The sequence below is a fragment of the Cyprinus carpio genome, chromosome A2 (assembly GCF_018340385.1).
Source record: "Cyprinus carpio isolate SPL01 chromosome A2, ASM1834038v1, whole genome shotgun sequence".
Classification (NCBI taxonomy): Eukaryota; Metazoa; Chordata; class Actinopteri; order Cypriniformes; family Cyprinidae; genus Cyprinus; species Cyprinus carpio.
In genome coordinates this window covers 27,933,358-27,953,357 of record NC_056573.1, presented here as the reverse complement: position 1 = coordinate 27,953,357, position 20,000 = coordinate 27,933,358, and the positions used below count along the sequence as shown (strand labels likewise).

General features: G+C 36.1%; 1 pseudogene; it reads right to left on the bottom strand.

Moving 5' to 3' along the window:
• Window positions 1–20,000, bottom strand: part of LOC109074025 — a 115,473-nt pseudogene that overhangs the window by 9,132 nt on the left and 86,341 nt on the right.

The window sequence follows — 20,000 nt, the reverse complement described above, 5'->3', positions numbered from 1 at the left end:
TAGTTGCTGCTCTCTCCGTCGATGGTGATGAGGAAGGGCAGGCAGCGGTCAGGAGGAAGCACGTCCATGCAGCGGTTCTTCTCGTGGTTCCTCGGCAGCAGAGCGATGCTACAGTCCTCCACACGCAGCGTCGGCGTCACCATGTTCAGCGTCTGACAACAACACAGACATCTTCACTAGACATCACCCCCACCATCAGACTATCAGCATTACATTTAAACATTTCAGCTGATTTAATAAACACACACAGCATTCGCACTAAAACTTGACATTTCATAGTGACATTAAAACATTGCAAAAAATGGTAACACTTTACGATAACAAACAACGGACAATACATTTATTGCAGCGTCTTTGTTAACGTTGATATAAATACAGTCGTTCATTGTTAGTTGACAGTGCATTAACTAATGTTAACAAGCACAACATTTTAATAATGCATTAGTAAATCCTGTAGAAGTGTTAATGCTTAGTTCATGTTAACTAATGAACCTTATTGTAAATGCTGTTCTTCCTCAGTATTTTTGTCTTGTATTTAAACATTCATAAATCAAGATTTCAGTTTAGTTGCAAGATGCAAAATGACCTCAGATATGAATTAAAAAAGTTTTTGCTCATGAAGTCACACAAATAAGCCTTTAAATTAACTTTTATTTTTTCTTACACCATTCACAAACATTTGATGATTTATTTTTCCAAAAAAACAAGTAAAAATCATTAAAAAAAAAAAAATGACATGTTAACACAACACCTTAAACCAAAACATAAAAAATACAGCATTATAAAAGTGTTTTTAATGCATTAGTTATTATTAATAATGCATTTTAACTTTGGTTACAGTTATGTATGAAAAGATATGAATACCTTCATAATGCATTATACATAAAGAGTGATATTTGTAAATACTGAGTAAAATCATTTCGTAATGTTTCAACATTTTACTCAACATCGGACAGATAATTTTTAATGAGTGCGAATATTCCATGTGTGTTTGTCTACAGTAGTTTTGATCTTTCTATAAATGTGTACAGTAGAAGAGACGATGAAGCGTTTAGTGCATGAAACCTGATATTTTCTGTTTGCAGTACTGGTCAAATCAAATCAGTGCTGATAATGCGTTTAAAACGGCCTGATGCTGATGCAGTGGCTCACTGAAATACTGTGCGCTGATATTCAATACAGACGCTCATATTTGACCATTTCTTCACCACAGCACTTTGTAAAATCAAATCAAAGCAGCAACACAGAAAGTGTTTCATATCTTCAGCTAGAAATAACGTGACGGCTGTGGAATCACTCGATCGTGTCTCACCCTGAACTCCTCTTTGATTGGACTGGAGTTGGTCTGAGGATCCAATCGGTTCATGTCGTAGTAAACAGAGCGAAGCTGATTGGCTGGGATGGTGGTGTCGCCGCAGAGACACGCCTCCAATATGGCGTCATGGATAAAGACATACTGCTCCTGACAAACACAAGAAACAAGATCCAGCACGACTGAAGATTATCACATCTATAATCATGACAGAACCACTAGAGTTAAATGTTGTTGTTTTTTAAAGAAATTAATACTTTTATTGATCCAGGACGAATTAAATTGATCAAACGTGACAGACAAAATTTCTATTGGGAATAAATGCTGTTCTTTTGAACTTTCTATTTATCTGTGAATCCTGAAAAATAAAACCGTTTCCACAAAAATATTCGGCAGCACAACTGTTTTCAGGAAATAAGGAAATTAAAATTAAATATTTGTAATAATAATAATAATAATAATAATAATAATAATAATAATAATAAAAACGAATATATATATATATATATATATATATATATATATATATATATATATATATATATATATATATATATATACATACATATATCATTAATTAAAAATGATTAAATTTTAAGTAAAATTAATCATTTATATATATATATATATATATATATATATATATATATATATATATATATATATAAATGATTAATTTGACTTAAAATTAAATCATGTGTAATTTATTAATATAACATTTTAATTAATATGAATATGTTAATATAAATTAATATAAATATGTCATTAATGTAATTAAGAAAATTAAAAACAAATATTTTTAAAATTATTATTAAACAATATTAATTATTGATATAAATGTTAAATTAATATATGTAAATATATATATATATATATATATATATATATATATATATATATATATATATATATATATATATATATATATATATATATATAATTGTAAATTAACAAATATGTTATTAATATAATTAAGAAAATGAAATTAAGTATTAAGTAAATTATTAATATAAAATTGTAATTAAAATTAAATAATTTAAAATTAATAGTATAAATGTTAATGTAATATAAATATGTAAAGTAAAAATTGTAAACAAAAATAAATTTTATTAATATTAGGAAATGATAATGATAATGATTAATATAAAGTGTTTAATTTTAAAATAACAAATGTAAATTAATATAAATATGTAAATATAAATTAATAGTAAATTAACATAATTATGTTTGATTTGAAATGTTTCCTGAGCAGCAAATCAGCATATTAGAATGATTTCTGAAGATCATGTGACACTGAAGACTGGAGTAATGATGCTGAAAATACAGCTGCACATCACAGAAATAAATTACACTTTAACAGATATTCACACAGAAAACAGCTGTTTTACATTATAATAATATTTCACAATTTTTGCTGTATTTTTGATCAAATAAACGCAGCCCTGCTGAGCAGAAGAGACTCTTACAAAAACACCCCAAGCTCCTGAATGAACTCCTGAACTGCAGGGTTGGTCACATCTCACTGTACAATGAATCAGTTCTAGTTTTCTCCAGAAATAAATGTTTGGTTTCCTCCATCGCTGTGCTGGTTTTCTCCCTTCATCTGTTTTGTATTCATGGATTTTGTCAGTTTTGCAAATGCAGATGCCGCTGTGATTGCACTCATTTGTTTCAGAGAGATTTGACGTTATAAAACAGAAAGATCATCAAACTTTATTAGCAGCGAGTCGTCAGCGTTTCGCCCGGAATCACTCAGAAGTTGTGGAGCAGACGCGTGTTTGATGGAAATCACTGCTGAAGTGACATTTCCACAGCATCTTGGCCTGTCGCTTCTGACGGGGTCAGCGCGTCTCTGATTAGGCATCTGCTGTGACCTCTGACCTTTCCTGTAGCACATCCAGTCAGAATCAAGACGTGATGCAACCTAAAAAGCACTCAATCAGCAGAGGAGCTCTAACGAGTGTGTGTCGTCCCAAATGATTAGTGATGGTTCAAACATGCGTGTAAAAGGTAACATGCGCCCGTCGGGTGTCAAAGCGTGCCAAAACACCTGCGAGCAAAACACACACACACACACACACACACACACACACACACACACACACACACACACACACACACACACACACACACACACACACACACACACACACGTCTGAAGGTCACTGAACTTAAGCAGGGTGAATGAGGCTGTGCTTCTCATTAAACATGATGCTTGCGATCAGAGCGCAGTCGCGGTGAAACCAGACCAGATGCTGCAGAAACCTGTCCGAACGCACCGCGACTCACAAACCACAATCATCAGAGCTATCAAAGCACCTGCATCGGGCCAATCAGCTCTTGGTTGAGAGTGTTTATGAGACGCTGACAGGTTAAAACAGCAGCGGCGTGACTGACGTGCTGGAATCAGGAGAGGAAAACACACTAATTCCTAAACCCCCCTATAACAGAACCATATTCAAACCCCTAAAAAATTAAAAATATATCAAATTGTGAACAAAGGAATACACTAACCTATAAATAAATTAACTTTACACATAAATATAAACATATTTAATAAAAATAAATTAAATATATATCAAAGTGTAACCACTGCAACACACTGAACTGTGAATAACATCTAGTATTCAGACAACAAGGATACTGTCAGCGTTTTCACATGTATTTGCTAGGCTCAGTGAGGTGAAGAGGTCAGAGGTCAAAGGTGAGGGAAGGAGTACCTCGGTCTGGACCATGTTGACTCTTCGAGATCGCAGCTCTCTCACACAGTTATAGATGTCGACGACACCTTCCCGCTCTGCCATGTCCAGCATGATGTCAATCACGATGAAGCAGCCCGTTCGCCCCGCCCCCGCGCTGTGAGCGACCAATCAAAACGCAGATTCAGATCAACAGATAAAACCAGAGGAATGAAACACAATAAAATCAGCCTACACTGCAGCATCCGTTTAGAAAGACCTTCAGCTGAATTGGAAATTTATTTGTGAGCTGGAAAATAAATGCTGTGTTTACATCATCTCAGAATTATGAGTTTCTGATTTGTGCATACGTAAAGTTGGGAATAATTAAGATTTTTAATGCTTTTGAAAGAAGTTTACATCTTGCAATTCTTTTTTATTGCTTCTGCCACATAAAAAAAATAAAATAAAAAAGGTAATCGTGACTTAATTGTTATCCCACAATTCTTACTTTATATATTGCATTACATCTGTGGAAAAATTAAGATTATTTTATGTTTTAAAAAGAAGTCTCTCTTTTACACAATATTACTGTTTTTACTGTATTTTAGTCAAATAAATGCAGTCTTGGTAAGCAGAAGAGACTTATTTCAATTTTTACTTCTTTTAATTTAAATATTTCTTTTTATTTCAATTGAATTATTTCAAACTTTTGACTGGAAGTGTTAATATAATAATACCAACAGTAAATTCTTATTACAGTAAAAATCAGTAAAACAGTAAAAATCTTACAATGAGTGTTTCATGATGTGCTTTATACTTTTACATTAAGCAAAAACTGAACATGGATTCATTTTATAATAACGAATCCATGTTCAATCCTAACCCTAACCCTAGATAGAAGCAGCTTCTCAAGGCAATTTAAATAATAAATACAAATCTAATATTTTTAAATTAGATAATTTGTTATTATAATTCAAAATGTATAAATTATAAACATATCCAAAACAACAACAACTGAAATCAGACAGTCATGTTGGTGTTATAAAGGCTCTCTGAGAGTCCCTGAGCCCATATTTGATGTGGAGTGGTCAGGTACCTGCAGTGCACCGCGATGGGTCCGGCGTTGGTGGGGGATTTGGCTTTGACCCGGCGCACGAATCCCAGCAGACCCGTGGCGTGATACGGAACGCCGTGATCCGGCCAGCCGGTGAAGTGAAACTGACTGATCTCACGGATCTCATGAGCTCCTCGCTGCGGAACGGACAGAGACTTCATCATCGCCTCGCTTTCACACACCTTATATCTGCTGCCGACTCACTAAAATCTGCCAAAATTACTACAGCAGCAGCAGCTAACCAAGAGCTTTCCATTAAATCCTTTGAATAACTCATGACCGTTCAAAAACATGAAACCTACATACTGTATTTATTTCTAACAAAACCACATCAAAACAACATAAATATTATGTTTTCAAACAAAATACATTCATTTTACTTGCATAAACTTTGACTTTTAGATTAACAAAAGTGATCGGTTTCTATGCTGCAAAGGTTCATCAATACATTCTCAGAAAAAAAGGTACAAAAGATTTTCAAACAGCCCCACTTTGTACCTTTTTTTCTGAGTGTAACTAAAAAATATGCAATGGTTTGTCAATAGATGAACATATTCATATTTATCAGCAAAATCCAGTCCCAAGAGTGTGTGAGATATGGAGAAATATATTTTACTGAAGTTTCTGGCACTAATTATACCCCATACTATTTTACTGAAGTTTCTGGCACTAATTATACTCCATACATCAAAATGACCCAAACACAAAATGTGTAACATTTTTATTTACAAATGGTTATATCTCTGAAAAAATAATGGTAAAAAATCTGAAAAAAATGAATGATGTGTATTTTGAGGGTTTTAAAGCATTTGCAAAGTTTCGTTCCCTTACTATAAACTATGCACTTTATAGAATTGTTTAAGTATCTAATATATCTAGTATTTAAGTGCGCCTCTCACCTTCTCCACCGCAAACGTTCTGATGACGTACTCGGACAGAAGCTGCGTCTCGATCAGCGTCACTTTGATGTCTCTGTAGATCTCGGTGTCATCTGGCCAGTATTTACAGCACTTCACCTGACACACACAAACACACACAGACCCTCATCAGAGGAGCACAGCTTCGAGTCCGGCTCGCAACGGTCAGAACTGCTGTTTCTTCTGAAACTCTCCAAATAAGATGATCTATACAACACATGTTTATTTACACAGCACATTCAATGAATACAATGGAAATTCAAAGTGCATTAGATAAAAGTTATACAAAATAGTAAAAATTATGGACGTTCTGCAACAGTGTAAATAAATAAAAAATTTAAAAAAGTAATTGCGTATTGCAATTCATATATATATATATATATATATATATATATATATATATATATATATATATATATAAATATAAACTAAATAACTGCAACTTTTGTAACTCGCAAATCTTGATTTTTATCTTAAGATAATCTCTCACTGGAGTTTTCTTCTCAAAATTGCAAGTTTATATTACATATAAATTTTATAATCAAATTGGCAGTACAAGTCATATCAACTTAAATAATACTGAACCACTGAACGGACTTAAAAACTGAAGTTCATCTCGTATAACTTAAAAAATAAAATTGAAATTGGTTAAATTAATTTGATAAGCTAAACTAAAAGAAAAACTTATGTTAACTAATCCTAACATTTTTTTTACAGTATTCAATCAGTTTTGATGTTAAAAATACTACACCGTAAAAATGATTTCTTAGTTTAACTTCAATTAAGTAGCCTAACCAACACATTTAGATCAAAGCAATTTGAAAAATTTGAAACAACAAATCAAGTTTTGAGTTTATTTAAACTACAAATTTGAGTTGATACAAAGAAAGAGATTAGATTATTCAACAAAACTCTAAATTTGAAGTTATCTGAACAACATTTGTGAACCTAAGCTGATCTGAGAAGAGATTTGTGAAAAGTTATGATAACGAATGATGAAAATGTTTTTTACAGAGTACATTCTAGTAGATTTGTAGACTTTCTGAAGAGTAAATGCCGATGTGGAGATGGAGAGCATCTCTTCATGCATCAGAAACACTGTCGAAGCTCGTCGTGTCTGACCTTTCGTCTGTGACGGTGGCATGTGACAGCGCTCAGTTTCAAATGTCACCTGATCACATTAAATTAACCCTTCAGCGGCGGTGATGATTAACAAATCGCTCCTGATTAACACACGTATTGATGTTCAGATCAATGCACCGTGAGGATCGTCCTCCATACGCTCTCATTTCAACCGCATTAACTCCTATTGATTCGATTTCTGAACGCATAGAGCATCACAGATCAGCATCTGTTACCACAGTAACCACAGATAAATACCTCTTTCAATAGTTTCATATGTTTCTGAAAATCATTTATAGCATTTGCAACATTTAATGACTCTAAAATGTCAAGAGATGTAATCATCAAATCAAAGCCAGAGAGATATTTTTACACCTTCAATTAATCAGTTAACATTCCTTAATAATTATTTTCAAAGGTTTTTTATTTTAATATTTTTTTTTTTACTTTTTTATTTTTTACAAACAAACTTTTTAAAATAAAAAAAAAATAAAAACAAACATTCTGATGTATTCTATGTGAAGAGTTTTCATTAATTATTTGGTGCTTCTTTAATATTAACAAACCTGGAATCATTGAATTCCTGAAAATTCCCAGTCAATAAACTAGGAATTCCATTCCTAACCCTATTTACAACTGTGTTTTCTTTCTAAATATTTCTAAATATTTTTTTACATACAAATTTTGTCATCCATAAATCAATGAATAGATGAATGTAAACGAAAAAATATGGCAGGCTATATTTTAAAAGTTATGATTATTTATTTGGTGGTTCCTTAAAATGAAATTGATCTAGAACCATCCCTTGTCAATAAACATGGACAGACTTAATTATTCAACTTTTGGAAAGTCTGTCAACCAATCAGAATCAAGAATTCATCAATGCACTGCTATAAAGTCTTCTAATAAAAGAGAAGCCAGTCAGATATTTTTACACCTTCAGTTTATGAGTTCACACACCTTAAATACTATTTTTACATTTGAAATATTTTTTTTTTAACAAACAAGTTAGTAGAATAAATAAATTAAAATAATTAAAATGAAAGCTTCTCCAGAGTTGTCTGCTCGTCTCCTGATGAGTGAGACGGGTGTCGAGTCTCTCTGTGATGTAATTCACACAGTAATGTTCTCATTCACACATTACGCTCAGCTAAATGAGTTCTGCACTTCCAGATGTGACACGATACCTGACCTCACACGCCTGACACTCACAGAGCGACCGGACCGGATCACAGATCACGTCTGGAGTGAGTTCAGCTCTAACTCCATTACACTTCTCACACAACGCAAATAAAACCTCATTATGTGGCAATATAATCCAGTCATCAGAGAATCAGAAGAATTAGAACAGCAGCACTAATAACTCTCAGCCTGCAGCCGCACACGCTTTCCAATGCAATAGAACACGAATAAACATAAGCACAGTATATATGACAACATGATTATAAAAATCTGCTTTACAGTAAGACATCGAGCACAACAGAGAGAGAGAGAAGCACGGAGGATTGTGACACTTGCTTTTACCCCAGCGATACATCGGGTGCAGAAATTAAATTTTCTCCAGCATCATTAGAGCCGGAATGTGATTGGAGACACGAGACGGAGACACACGAGAGTCTCCCGCTGAGACGAGCCTCCAAACGACTCCATCTCAGAGTCCTCCTCCAGGATCAGATGACAGAAGAACCATCAGATCCTTTCAGTAATTAGGACTGAATCTGTGTGTGAGTGAGTGAGAAAGAGTGTGTGTGTGCTTGAATATATGGTTTATGTGTATAATGACATGGGTATTTAAAATGTAAACATAGTTTATGAGGTTTACACTGTGTCCCTGTGAACCAAATATCTTAAAAATCATACTAAACGTTTGGATGGATGGAACAATAAATGGATTAACAACTGATGGATAGAGGGATTAATGATGGATGGATGAGGGATGGAGGGATTAACGATGGATGGATTAGGGATGGAGGGATTAAAAATGGACAGATGGATGATGGAGGGATTAATGATGGATGGATTAAAGATGGATGAGGGATGGAGGGATTAACAATGGATGGATGGATGATGGAGGGATTAATGATGGATGGATGGATGGATGGGGGATGGAGGGATTAACGATGGATGGATTAGGGATGGAGGGATTAAAAATGGACAGATGGATGATGGAGGGATTAATGATGGATGGATTAAAGATGGATGAGGGATGGAGGGATTAACAATGGATGGATGGATGATGGAGGGATTAATGATGGATGGATGGATGGATGAGGGATGGAGGGATTAACGATGGATGGATTAGGGATGGAGGGATTAAAAATGGACAGATGGATGATGGAGGGATTAATGATGGATGGATGGATGATGGAGGGATTAATGATTTATGGATTAAAGATGGATGAGGGATGGAGGGATTAACAATGGATGGATGGATGATGGAGGGATTAATGATGGATGGATGGATGAGGGATGGAGGGATTAACAATGGATGGATGGATGATGGAGGGATTAATGATGGATGGATGGATGAGGGATGGAGGGATTAATGATTTATGGATTAAAGATGGATGAGGGATGGAGGGATTAAATATGGATGGATGATGGAGGGATTAATGATGGATGGATGGATGAGGGATGGAGGGATTAACGATGGATGGATGGATGGATGATGGAGGGATTAAATATGGATGGATGATGGAGGGATTAATGATGGATGGATGGATGAGGGATGGAGGGATTAACAATGGATGGATGGATGGATGGATGATGAAGGGATTAATGATGGATGGATGGATGGATAAAGGGATGGAGGGATTAAAGATGGATGGATGGATGATGGATGGAGGGATTAATGATGGATGGATGGATGATGGAGGGACTAATGATAGATGGATGGATGAGGGATGGAGGGATTAAAGATGGATGAATAATGGATGGATGATGGATGGAGGGATTAACAATGGATGGATGGCTGAAGGGATTAATGATGTATGGATTAAAGATGGATGATGGATGGAGGGATTAACGATGGACGGATGGATGGATGTTGGATAGATAGATAGATAGATAGATAGATAGATAGATAGATAGATAGATAGATAGATAGATAGAATGGCAGAGCTGAGTGTGGCTGCAGTGGAGCGCGGCGGTGGGTTTATGGTCTCTGTGGGGAAGCAGCGCCGCTCAAGCCCACATTAGATCAGCATCATATAACAGAGCAGCACCACACACATCTGCACAGCTGGACCAGAGGAGATCCACGACTGATCCAGCCTCCATGAGCTGAAGCTCTGTTCAACAGCATTATCAAAGCCATCCGTTCTGATCCGGCACCAGTCAACCGTTAGAATCAATGACATTATTATGATTTACAAATGCAATGACAAATGCATGATGAGCATCAGGACTGGATGTTTGAGTTTTTAACTCATATTTTAGGAGCAAGACTTTGATTGAAATGTATGAGCAGAAATCATCCTCAACAGATCTACTGCATATGAGCAAACTATTCAAACAAATTATGAGTCTTTATAAAACTGTCATGATGAGGTTTATTCAGTCTTACTGCATCCAGGTCTACTTTTAAACATGTTGAACCTTAATAATAATTCAATGAATCAGGCTGCAAATTACTTTAATTAAATGAGCTGATTTCAAATGTGTCTATATTCAATGCTGAAATACATAAACTCATTCACAGCATTAAATAAACAAATGTTTTATTATTTAAAAGGATGCAATGTAATTGTCAGAAACTCTAGTCTGTCTGTGTGTAGACTGGGTGGATTGTGCTGTTCTGTCTGATAATGAGCTTCATTGATCAGTTTCTGGCCACTTCACATCGATGAAGCCCAGAATGCATCATTTACTCTGCAAGTGATCCTGCGGGAGTCGATTTCACACACTCATCTGAATTCCAGACACCAGCCAAACATAGACAACACACACACACACACACACAGACAACTTTCACATTTGACCCTATACATTACAAACATATATTCTGTATAATGAAAATGAATCTTATTTAAGATCATTAAAGCGATAGTTCACACCAAAATGTAGTAAACAGGACAACATTATGCTTCAGGATGTGGCAAAAGTTTCCCAAAGTAACAAAAATACACTTATAAACTACAGATACTTGAAAAATACACATAAGTACAGTAACAAAGAAAAAAAATAGTATGCTACTGTTCACTACTGGTTATTAAACAGAACTGATCTGAATAATGACTCTATTGTCTCCTGTAGAGCTGCTTTACATCTGAAACTGAGTTTGTTTCATAATTGATGTAACAGCTGTAGTGTAGATGATGTGAGATGCAGATGTTCGCACAAAAACACGGTCGCTGTTACACACTCACCCTGCCGACTTCCACCAGGTTGGTCACCATGACGATGGTTGCCGTGTTCTCCTGCCACACCATCCTCCAGAAGTCGATGACGGTCTCCTGCATCGGTCCTGCAGAGAGAAAACACACGACCGACTCAAATATAATCACACCTTCATCATCAGCTTAACTGAACAACCTTTGGGGAGTTATTCCATTATGGGACCAATTAATCTGAATTAATATTGTTTTTAATCAAGTGCTGATTCTAAAAAGAAAATTACTTTTGACAAATTATTAAAAGTGGCTTTATGAGCTCTTAATGTGAGTTCAGACCTACTCACACACACACACACACACACACACACTCTCTCTCTCTCTCTCACCCACACTCACACACTTTTTTTTGTTGAACACAAAAGAAGATATTTTGAAGAATGTTGGGAACTAAACAGTTGATGGTAGCCACTGACTTCCATAGCATTGAATATATATATATGAAGGTCTTATGAAGCGAAACGATCAGTCTGTGCAAGAAACATTATTTACAGCATTATTATTACCTGTAATCCAGAGCCTCAGCCAAACAGGGTAATATGATTCTTTTCTGTGAACTGATTCTTTTGAACAGTTCTTTTCAATGAATTGATTCAATTCTGCAAGTTACTGAATCAGAACTCACTTTCAGACACCTGAAAGTCACTCCGACTGGAAATGAGCTGAAAAAGCGGCGAATCAGATCCTGTGATGAATGAATCATTCAGTGCTTCAGTTAAGAATCAACAGTCACTGAACTGAGGAAACAGTTCGACTCGGACCGAAGGCCGATGGGCCGCTGATCTGTGTATGCGTGAACCCAACACTTGAATGAAGGGTCAAATTAACGTTTTTATGGTTTCTCATGGTTTATGTAAAACAGTGAGCTGATGAAGACGAGTTTATTCGCTTCATATGCTTTAGACACAAAAAACATCCACGTTTCACGTCATTATTGGGTGCTTTAATAATATAATGGAGCATCTGTTATGTCATTGTGTGACTGAGCGAACTGTGATCTGTGCTGCTCGAGCCGCGAACCGATTCAGATGATTCAGTCCGATTCGATGAACTGATTCAACTAGTTCACTAAAAACAATCAGTTCAAAAGAATGATTAGTTTGTGAATTGAACATCACTCTGGACTGTTTGCCTGAGTCTCTGGATTACAGGTAATAATAATGCTGTAAATAATGTTCAGTTTCTTGCACAGACTGATTGTTTCGCTTCATAAGACCTCGATATATCGTCAAGAGTCACGGGGATTAATTTTGTATTGCCTATATATGTGTTTTTGACTTTCAAAGTGACAGTATGAATCATCAAGGAGCACGGTTTCAGCTAAAAATCTTCTTTACTGTTCTACTGAAGAAAACAAAGTCATCTCAGATGGCCTGAGGGTGAGTAAATTAACAGCACATTTTCATTTAAGGGTGAACTGTCCCTTTGAATCACAAACACACACAGAACTTTAATGCTACAATGTTAAAATCTTTGCTTCATGGAACCAAAATATGAAGACATGAGTAGATTTTTCAGTATAAGATATGGCAGTATGTTGATGTTGAGCTGAACTAGTTCACATTCAGGCTGTAAGAGCATCTCCGTGTTCGTCAGTCGTGAGGTTTGAAACGCGCCTCGATGGCTCGAATGTCTTCTCTCGCTCCCACTCGGCCGGCCCACGAGTCTCAGGGGACGCTGGGATGATGGGAGGCGAGCAGGACATCTGCTGAGTGGGTTTGTAACGCCACACCGCAGCCTGTCAGACACACGCTCTCATCTTCAACAGTTACCGTCGGCACAAACACACACGTGTGACAGTCTGGCAGAGGTGTTTCCAGAAACTGACATCTGAAGACATGCTTCTGCTTCACACGAGCAAATGATCTGCAACAGAACCTGCTCAAGCTCCTTCACCATCAGAACTAGCAGCAGATTCACTGATTCCTTACAGACTCACACCACAGTGGATCTGCTCTACAGCGCCACCCACTGATCACCACATATCAAATAGTGCTATTTTTGCTTTGGATATTTGGTCTCTTTTGATTGATTTGGATCATACAGAACAAAATGATATTCCTCAAAATGAGCTCAAACTAAACTAAACTCTAATATTTTTACTTGAAACAAAATTTAATGAAATAAAAATAGAAAAAATGTAAACTTATATTATCATTTGCTAGTTGGCAAAACTAAAATACCTAAAAAACTAAAAACTACAGTGTAAAAAGAAAAAAAAAAGATTTTTAAAAACTCATAATAATATAAATATTATTTGTTGTACATTTTACAAGAAAATTTATTTTCTACTTAAAAATTCAATTTAACTTGCCATTTCTTTGTAATTAGTGAAAATTACTAGAAATGTCTGAGTGAACGTTTAAAAAAAATCAATGTAAACAATAAAAATAAACTAAAACTATTTACGTGAAAAAAAAACTAATAAAAATGACAATACACAACAAAATTACTCAAACTTTAACTAATGTTAAGTGAAAACAGGAAATATAAAACTAAAATAAAATTCGAATTATTACTAAAATCTAATTATGAATTTCTTTTAAATATATCTTTTTTTTCATGTTAAGCAGGACATTAATTTATTTCTTAGCAACATTTTTATCTATTTAAGTATTATGCATTACAAGTATTATGTAAATAAGTATTAAAGCATGATTTTTAAATAACTTTCTGGTTAAACTACCAATTGCTAAAATCTTAAACCTCAATATAAGTCATTTTAATCATTACCAATATTAATAAATAATGTATTTATCTCACTTATCAGGTTAGAGCTGGACTGTAGGGTCATTTACATTTGAAGATGATAAAAGCAATTAGTATTGGTATTAGTTTGTGGTGATTATTGAGGGTTATGAAATCTGCAATGTTTTGGTTTAAATAAACAGTGTTCTGGTGTCGTGACAAATTTGATTAAGAGTATTAATTTCTCTGCAACCACATGCATTGTGCATTAAAATATATAAACAAATATATGAATAAACAAACTAATTAATTAAAAAAGAATAATAAAATAGAGGATGTGAATGAAATGAAACGCTGGTGAAAAGATTTAAATTACAGCTAAATCTGTTAAAATCATAACACTACTTTGCTTTAATTATTTTAATCATCTTTTAGGAAACATGCATGAACATACAGTACACAGAAAAATAAAAGTTTAAATAAGACCTGATATTATCGGATCTTAATATGGGCCAAATCAGACTGATGCCAATAACTAAAAGCACTAATATGAAGCACTAACAGCAGGGAGCTTCTCTCGCTCCAATCAAGAGGCTTTCACACGCGAAAGCACCGCAAACACTTGATGACAGTCGAGCTCAAAGTCAAGAGCGGCGCTTCCCGACGCGCACCTGGTGCTTCATTCCCAGAATATCTTCAACTGCACATTACCAGCAAAACAAATTTGCTACTGAACTTATTGGAGAAGTTTCAGCAAAAAAAAATTAAAAAATAAATAAATAAAAACAGAGAGAAGAGAGAGAAAAAACAAGAGGAAACTTTATGCTGAAGTCTGAAGATTCTGCCAAAAAGGGGTAAAAACTGCACACACATCCCGTATCACAAACTTCAGCTGTCAAGAGCTGCTGACAGTCATTCTTGGAAACCCACCATTTCTCATCTGATGTGTGTGTGTGTGTGTGTGTGTGTGTGAGTGTGTGAGAGCTGCTGAATTCTCCTATAACAGCATAATATAAAACACACTGATAGACAGAAAGTCTCTGTTTGCTCATTAATATTACATGTTTGCAACACACACACACACACTGCAGCATTGCTCACCTATTTTACTAAAACTATAGTCACTAAACATCAGATTAGAGCAATAAAACCAGAGGAAACTGCGGCTCAACCTGCCGAGACTGTCAGTGTTTTGTTGTGTGGTTGCTAAGGTGCTCTGGATGGTTGCTAGGTTTGTGTATCAGACGTTTGATTTGAGGAATTGTTCACGACTGGAGCACAAGCGCTGCACTAGTGCTCAGGACTAGCGGTTTATCACATCACTATCAGCACTAGTACTGGTGAGGACTGAACCAGCACTAATGAACGAGGGAGAGTTACTGATGATTCACTGGTTTTTGCTGGTTTTCCTACACTGATCTAATAACTGTGAGCTCAAGCTGCTGCGGAGAGTCCAGAGCTGCCCTTACTGCCAGAGAGAGAGTGAGTGAGAGAGTGTGAGAGAGAGAGAGAGAGAGAGAGAGAGAGAGAGAGAGAGAGAGAGAGAGAGAGAGAGAGCGAGCGAGCGTGTGTGTGTGTGAAGCTCAACTGGACTGACAGCTGCAGCTCCAAACCTCAGCAGAGAACATCACACACACAACCTCTCTCCCTCACACACACACACACACACACACACACACACACACACACACACACACACACACACACACACACACACACACACACACACACACACACACACACACACACACACACGCGACAAATCTCATTAAGGTGTGAGCTCACCCAAAAAATTACATTCTGTTCATTTATTCGCCACTTTAAAAACCCTTTTAAGAAAGCTTTATACTGTTTTTTGTTCTCTGTTAAGTTTGACGGCTGGTGATCTTTGTACATTTATTTTAGTCTCTGTTTGAGTGTGTGTTTGTGTGTGAGTGTGTGTGTGTGTGTGTGTGTGTGTGTGTGTGTGTGCACGTTAAAAAAAGAGGGGTAATAATTGAATAACAGTATTAAAAAGTGATTTTTCACTATTATTTTTGACAGGATCTGCATTTTCATGCCATTAAATAAAAGATTTTTGTAATGAGATACAATAAAAACAACTTTGTGCATCAAAATCACACTGAAAAACTTGATTTTCCAAAGTCAACAAATTTGCTACAGCTGAATGTATCATCTTTGAAAAGCCAAGCATGTCAGTCTTTGAGTAACACAAAATAAACTTAATTTCGCAAAAAGTATTTTGATAATCTCTAGCATGTTCTATAATCACCCAAAATCAAACACAGATTACGCATGTTATCAGGTCCGTCAAGAACTAAAACTATCGATTAAACACACTCATGGGCAAATCAGTCGCTTAACTGAATACTTGCCGCTGACTAAGAAATAAATAATTATTACCTTACGATCCATCTGTTTTCAAATCCACATAATTTGAATATCACAGCATTGATGTCTGTCAAACAATAACGTGCACAATACACTGTTATATTTACGAGAAACCTCACACTTCTGGATATTTGGACTAAGTCATCGCTTTCCGAAAAGGAGAAAATGATGGCCTGAGTGGCTTTAACATGCTGTCTGTCAAAGACATTAACATGCATAATACATAACACACGCACAGTGCTGGGTAGATCCCTGCATTATCTATATAATAAATCAGAAATAACACAAATTTGTGCATTTTAGTGCATTTGAAAGAGAAAATCCTTCCAAAGACACAGTAATACATGGATCAATAACCCACTGAGTGATAATTCAAATAAAAATGAACATAGTCGATGCAATGTTAAAATGATGTGAAAACACTCCACAAAAATGAAATGATTTGAAATGTGTGGCGTCTCCATTTTCTGTGTTTTCTGTTCTGAATGCATATAAACATCAGGATATTTTGGAAAGGAAAACTTAAAAAGTCGCAGCATTCAGCACTGTGTCGGTTTTGACAGACATTTTTTTTAATGCACGAACTACGCATTCTGATTCTGACCTTCCCCCGATTTCAATATATATTTCCATTATTATTTTCAATAATAGTTCAAGTTGAAGTACTTTTGAGTAAAGGATGACAGTTTTTTTGGCTGAACTCTTCCATTAGTTGAGTCTCTCTCCTGCAGCAGAAGAGGAAGCTTTTCTTCTCATTGGGTAAAGTGATGGTCTTTTATCCGGTCAGATCTCTCGACAGTGACAGTCTTCATACATTATTCTCTTACAAGCGCACAGAGGTAAAAATCTCCCATCAGCCCTGGGTTTCTCCCGGTACGTCTCACACCTCGACCTCAGGGCTGCGGCTCAGGACCGCTTCTGTTCCCACGCTTCACTCCTGTCTGTCTGTCTCTCATGTCAAGCTCAGAGTGAAGATGATGAATTATGTATCGCTGCAGCTCTCAGAGAATCCTGATGCTGAAGTCCAGCTCCTGTCGGCTCATAAACCCATCCTGAAGTCCTTTATGAAATCAGTCTGACGCCCTGCATTCGTTAAAGCTGTTACTGTCTCGCATTTAAAGATGCAACACGTTTAATGATGGAGTGACAGAGAGACAGAGGGAATTAGAGAAGAGGAAGACGAGGGAACGCCACTGAGACATCTAGCTGAGGCAGCAAGTATATATATATATATATAAATTGCACATCTGAATAGATAATGTCCACATATTACAGTATATATGACTATATAAGTAATTTAATTTAATCATATAAATGTAAATAATGTACAGTTTTCAAAGAAACCTCTACTTTTATACATCAAGGCTGCATTAAATTGATCAAAAGTGACAGTGAAGACATTTATAATGTTACAAAAGATTTATATTTCAAATAGACGCTGTTCTTTCGAACTTTCTATTCATCTGTGAATCCTGAAAAATAAAATGTATCACAGTTTCCACAAAAATATTGTGCAGCACAGCTGTTTTCAACATTGATAATAATCAGAAATGTTTCTCGAGCAGTAAATCATCATATTAGAATGATTTCTGAAGATCATGTGACACTGAAGACTGGAGTAATGATGCTGAAAATACAGCTGCGCATCACAGAAATACATTACACTTTAACACATATTCACATAGAAAACAGCTGTTTGAAATTGTAATAATATTTCACTATTTTTAACTGTGTTTTTGATCAAATAAATGCAGCCTTGAGCAGAAGAGACTTTTTTTTTTAATATTTTAAAAATTACCAACCCCAAACTTATGAACTTATAAGACGTAGTGTTTAGATTTTTAATATATTTGTTTAAATAAATTAAAAGCATAAGTCTCAACACATCTAAGATGAATATTTCATATATTAAAACGCATTTAAAATACAGTAAAATAAAATATAATTGAAAATAAATTATCTAAAATACAATTATACATCTTTAAAGTGCTTTGCCGATTTTGTTTGTAAAACAGTTGTGGCCTTTTGAAGATATTTGAAGAGAGTGTGATGGATGTGTTAGTATGCAGAGAAACACGCTGGGCCCTCGTCCATGTGTGTGTGTGTGTGTGTGTGTGTGTGTGTGTATAAGTGTGCTTTAATTGAGACACGGAGGAGAGCAGCATGCAATGCTCTAATAAACAGTTAATTATGCAACTCCCCACACCACATCGGCAGACTGAATCTGCATCAGAGACCTAACACACACACACACACACACACACACACACACACACACACACACACACACTCATCCATCAGCTTTAACCCCTGAGCATGTCTCTGCCGCCACCGTCGGCCCTCGGCAGGCCAGACTAGACGAGTGACAAACGCACTTCTGTTAATCCATTTATTTAATATGCTACTCGTGTGCCACACATCACAGCCAGACCTGATTAATCGCTCAGGAGATGTGAAGGGCAGCTCAACACACACACACACACACACACACACACACACACACACACACACACACACACACACACACACACACACACACACACACACACTCAATCTAACCAAATAAGACCCAGTGGACGTTGGGCATCTGCCTCCAGACACACACACACACACACACACACACACGCACACACACACACACACACACACACACACACACACACACACACACAGAGGAAATGATGTCAGGCTCTCACCTTGTGTAGCGATGTAGTGATTCGGCCTGTGATAGCCCTGAAACACAGAAAGACCATCACATCATCAAATTACATTTTATACATTTATACGTGTGTGTGTGTGTGTGTGTGTGTGTGTGGGTCAGTAAAGCTCAGAACTCCAGAACTGGCTCCTTTCAGAGTGTGAATCTGAACAGAATTGGTCACGACACAGGAAGTTGAGTTTGTAATAACAGGAAGAGCATTTTACTGAAATTGTTCTTTTGATTTGTAAATTACTGATTGAGTCAAAGAAGCTTTATAGTATTAAACAGGAAAACAGTTAGTCAAAAATGCAAGAGGACAATAAAAAACGTCATTTTCCAGCTAAAGTCAGTTCATCGATGATTCAGTGATTCATCATCATCCAGTTCAGCTCTCTTCAGTAGTGTCTGTGCAATCAGTCAAGTGTCCCCAACTAAACAAGCCAAAGGAACAAAACTCCATCGGTGACAGAAATGGAGAAGAAACCTCGGGAGAAACCAGGCTCAGCTGGTGTGTGAGTGTGTGTGCTTGTGCTCTTGATATAATGTGAGTGTGGCTAGATGTGTGTGTGTGTGTGTGTGTGTGTGTGTGTGTGTGTGTGTGTGTGTGTGTGTATGTGTGTGTGTGTGTGTGTGTGTGTGTGTGTGTGGGAGTGTGGTGACCTTTGTGAGAAGGTCACTGCTGC